Here is a 5,438-nt window from a genome sequence, read left to right on the forward strand (position 1 = left end):
TTTGTAGTGTGAATACCTCACGCTTTCTCAAATTATACCCTTATACAATTAGCAACTTGGGTTACCAAACACTCATGAACCATCATGTCTTTACAAACACACATTTTTAAGTTTTCCACAACATGTTACTTACTGAAGCCCCTTATAATATTATTAAGTTTCCCACCAAATAATAAATCTCTATAATACACATATACACCCTACTTACGAGACCCTCTTTTCTTTTAATTCTCAAACCTATTCTTCTTATCTCATCCCAACCGCCCAGACTTACCATTCCCATGTTCCTTTCAAACTCTCTTCATCCAAAACCATCCACTAAGAATATTGATATTACAGGTACATCACTTTTTACTCTGTTTATTTTATTTGATTCAACTATGTGCATTCGATTCTAATCTGTTCACTTGAATCCTCCATTCCGTGATCATGTTTTCCCCCTTATTGATAGGCAATTAGGGTAATTTTTTTTTAATTAGGGCAAAATGGTTCGATCTCTCCATTGAATCAACATTAGGGTACCCTTTATATCTATTCCTCATATCATATCACTTGAATTAAGATTTGGGTAGGCAGGTAGCGTTATATTTGTTCCTCATATCATATGCATATAATAATTATGTGTTTATGTATGCAAAATTTTCTGGGCAAATTGGTTCTTGCTCTCAATTTGAATCATAATTAGAGTAAACTTCATATCTGATACCTATTTTACCAACAATGATTTTCTGTTTGACTTTTTCCCTATGCTATATGTTTGTATAATTGTGTTTCCATATGAAATTCATTTCTTAGTTATAACCGAACTGACATTCCGTTTGTAAAAGTTAATCAGCCATCTTATGAATTGGTGTGTTTATTCATCACATCGGTAAACCGTATTCTAAATAAACTAAATCAATAAATAGTCACGTCATCTTTGTTTTAATTGAACCGCTTCCACTTCTTTGTTTTAACCAAATCCATATCCTCAATCTTCGTTCCTAAATTAAAACCAACCCACCCACCATTTACATTCGACATCATCAAAGGTTAGGTAAACAATTTTTCATGATTTTTGTTTTTATCCTTTTTTGAATAGCGATTATCATGTTCTTCGTGAATCCGCCTACTTCTGAATCAATTCAATCATGTCTTTTCATGATTGTCGTGTTTTTCTGTTTTTAGAAATTGATTACAAAAGACAATTTCGTATATGCATGTGTTTGCAATCAAACGAAAATGATGAATTTCAAATGGCGTATATGACGTACAAAGATATATAGTCATCAAATCCAAAGAATATGTATGTATATTGTTTGTGATTGTATAGCAGAGTGTAGAGATAGACAAACACGTGTGTTTTTTTAGAGATGAAGGAAAAAGGTTTTCTTGGGTTGGTGTGTCTGTTATTGTTATTAAAATGTCTATCATTATAGGAAATATGAAATTTAGGTTTCATTGTATCATCCTATTTTTTTTTGTCAAATCCTAGGCAAAGTTTTGTGGTGGTTTTCAAAGGTTTCTATGGCGGTTTGACAAAGGAAGAGTTGCGACAGTTCCAATAGTGATTAATAATGGTGGCATGGTGTGCCAGTGGCCGGTGGTAAGGCTGCAGTTCCCCCTCGATTGGGCACTACACCGCTCTAAATGAGATGTGCACCGGCCGCCGGTATTCTCAATAGATGACATGTGGAGATCGGCTAGGGAGAGGGGGGTTGGCTCACCGATGTTGTGAACTCATGCCGGCTATTCTTTTCAGGTTGAAATGACGGTGGTGGCGATAGGGTAGTGCGACGGTGGTCGCAACTCCGCCATCGCACTGCCGTGATAGCGTAGCATTATATACAATTAGTTTCAAAGTTTCATGTTCTTACTAGGAAAAAACATAATATGAAATACATATTCTTACCACTTTATATTATTAGTATAACGATTTCTTTTTCAATTTGCAGCATTTGATAGCATAGCAGGTGGATTTTATCAAAATTTAAAACAAGGATTATACGTGAAAATAAAGAAAATATCTTTAACTATTTATACTTATATAAATAAAAATTTGAAATATTTAATTAAATTGATTACTCAATTCATTAAAACACAAGCCATTAAAGATGAAAAAAATTCACACATAAAGCCAATCTTCATAAAACATTAATACAGTAGCCATGCATCTCATAAATCATTGTCATTTTCCTAATATAAAATAAGAAAGAAAGCAAAGGCATGGATTTATATTATATATTTAATTCGTGGTAATATTTCATTAATCTTTATTCAACAAGCAAAATGAACTACCAATTGAAAATTATAGAAACATTAGGAAATGCAAATTTCAAAAATGCCAATTTATTGGTACATAAAACGTTAATACATATATCGGCCAAATATTTTAAAGATTTATACAATTTAAATAAAAGTCAGTTTTGACCTATTTCAGTGTAGTCCAAATTTTACTTTACTCATATATATTCTAACCACGTATTTTGATCCATACATGTTTAATCGTTGCATCCAGAAGTTATGTATATCACATTTACAAAACATACACTCTAACTCAATGTATAAAAGAAAGCCCACGAATGCCTATTACACCGCTGTGGTAATTATATAAAACGTAACAATTTTGGCATGCACGTATCAAAACTTCCCGCCGCAACGCGCGGGTTACGTCAACTCGTTTACACACAATTAATAAATGTAGGGACATATCTAAAAGTGTTGGTACCTAATTTGTTTTGTACTTTTGTTATACCGCGTGGCCACTGGCCATATAAAAATAGTCTTAAACCCTATTATTGTTCATTTGTTCCTCTAACATAATTAATTCAAATATCCTAATTAAAGATAACATTTACTTAAACTATATATACGGTGGAAGTTTTCCTCGTCCAAAAAGATATTATGTAGGTTCCAAGTCAGAATCCATGAAGAAAAAAGTAATACAAATACAAAACCATTAACTAAGGGAAGGGGGTCCATTTTCCCGCTAACAACGACATTTGTGTCTTTAATCACTTTGTTTTGATGTTAGATCGAACTTCTTTTTCACGTAATGAACTTCCCTGAATAACACGCAATTGCAATCTATCCACTCAAACAAACATGTCACCCCTTTCTTAAAATCACTTTCACGAAATTTTGGTTTTTTCTTGAGTTGTTATGCTAGTTATACCATCTCAAACGCGAGGGGCGTCACCCCCCCCCCACACACACACGACATCATGACGGCTTCTTCCCTCCCTTATGCCACGGATTCAGCTCTCCAATCCTCTTACAATCCTTTATGGGAGGCACATGTACTCGCGGGATTCTCCCAAGAGGCGAAGCTATGAGGGGGCCGGGGGTAGAGGGGGTGCGCCCGACCCCCCGAACTTTTCGCTCAATAGTGTTATGTATGTACGTTTCGTATAGAATTTTTTAGGTATATACGTTTTCAATGACCTCCCGGTTTTATAAAAAAAAATTAGGTATACACTTTTAGGTCCGGTGACTTTCGACCCCCGGTGGAAATTTTCAAGCTTCGTCACTGATTCTCCCCTCATTTGAAACCATTTTTTCTTTTTTTTCCTTTTTTTTTGTAAAAGTTAAAAAAAGATTTATCGAAAGTGTATAAAATTAAAGGTTAAAGTGGCATTTATAGGAGATTAATATTAGAGTTAATTACTATATATTACTAAACGAATTGAAATGAATAGTAATTTTAATATTATAATAATATATAGTTGAGTAAATTACGTCTTTGGCCCATGTGGTTATATCACTTTACTATTTTAGCCCAAAATAAGAATTTTTAACATATCTGCCCCATGGTCTCTATAACTAACCATTTTGGCCCCATGATCTCTAGACTTAGGGGCCAAAATGGTTAGTTATAGAAACCATAGGGGCAGATATGTTAAAAATTCTTATTTTAGGCTAATATAGTAAAAGTGATATAACCACAGGGGCCAAAAACGTAATTTACTCTATATAGTTTTTTTTAATACTTTTATTATTTTAATATTATAATAATAGTTATTTTCTTTACTTTTTAACTTCAATCCTTTTTTTAATATCAGGGGTTGGGATAAGCTTGGTGTCAACTAGGGGTGTTCAAAACCGGATATCCGAAAATTCGGATATCCAAATTTCGGATATCCGAAATTTTCGAATACCAGATTTCACTATCCGAATCCGTATCCGAAATTCCGGATATCCGAATTTCGGATATCCGAAATTTCAGATACGTATTCGGATAGTGAATCGGATATCCGAAAATCCAACTTTTTATTTAATTTTTATTTTTTTATTATTTTTTTCATATTCGAAAACGGATATTTTGGATAGTTTCGGATATCTGAATATCAGTTTTCGGATATTTTCGGATATTTTTTGGATATTTTCGGATACTTCGGATATTTCGGATATATTCGAATACTTTGGATATTTTCGGATATTTGGATATCCGAAAAAAATGAAAATTAAATTTTCGGATATTTCGGATATCCGAAATATCCGAAAATTTTGAATATTGCTATCCGAATCCGAATCCAAAAAATTCGGATATCCGAATTTCGGATATCCGAAATTTCGGATATCCGATTCTTCGGATATTTCGGATTCGGATATCGGATTTTCGGATACGGATAGTTTTGAACACCCCTAGTGTCAACCGGTATCAAACCATTACTGGTATCGAAAATACCGGTATGGTCCTGTTCGGTATCAGTACATGAAGGTAATAACCGGCGCTAATACAGAAAATGCCAAAAGTTGGTGCCGAATTGATATTGGAAATCTTTTGGTTCGGGAAATTCAGTGCTGCTACCCGGTACCATTTGCTCATCCCTGATCACGGTTACCGTACGAACAACGGTATCGTACAACTTTTTTTTGTTGATTTTCTTCAACTTTTAATTTTTTCTTTTTTTAGTTTCAGGGGTGGGGATGAGCTCGGTGCCAACCGATACAGAATCGGTACTGATACCGAAAATACCAGTTACGGTACCGGTATATGAAGGTAAAAAACGGTGGTGAACCTGTATCAGGAACACCAAAAGTCGGTACCGAATTGGTACTTAAGATCTTTCAGTTCGGCAAATTTGGTATCGGTACCCAGAACAATTTGCTCATCCCTGACCACGGGTTTCATACGAACAACATCGTTACCATACAACTTTTTTTTGTTGATTTTCTTTCGATTATCTTTTAGTGTTTTTTTCTACATTTTCTTTTTATTCTTCTCAGCAGTTCCGTTCGCAACACGCTCATAGTGATTTCAAAACACATGTAAACACAGACTAAATAACAAAAGAAATTCGCCGCAACGGCGAACTTCTTTAAACCTAGTTAAAGTGAAAAAAAGAAATAAATTTGACCGTTCATTCTCATGACTGTTGCCAACCATCACCATTCTGGCCGTCGTCACCCCACACAGAAATACCACTAACGAGTCATATGGCGACGTGATGTTCCCC

At 34.5% G+C, this 5,438-nt stretch overlaps 1 long non-coding RNA gene across 1 annotated transcript; it reads left to right on the plus strand.

Annotated features, from left to right (window-relative positions):
• The first annotated feature begins 169 nt into the window (after positions 1-169).
• Positions 170-1,893, plus strand: LOC110925493. The gene is made up of 2 exons (XR_002584493.2): positions 170-339; positions 1,475-1,893. It is a non-coding gene; the product is annotated as an uncharacterized LOC110925493 (long non-coding RNA).
• Positions 1,894-5,438: the final 3,545 nt, after the last annotated feature.

Source organism: Helianthus annuus, chromosome 11, assembly GCF_002127325.2.
Source record: "Helianthus annuus cultivar XRQ/B chromosome 11, HanXRQr2.0-SUNRISE, whole genome shotgun sequence".
NCBI classification, from domain to species: Eukaryota; Viridiplantae; Streptophyta; class Magnoliopsida; order Asterales; family Asteraceae; genus Helianthus; species Helianthus annuus.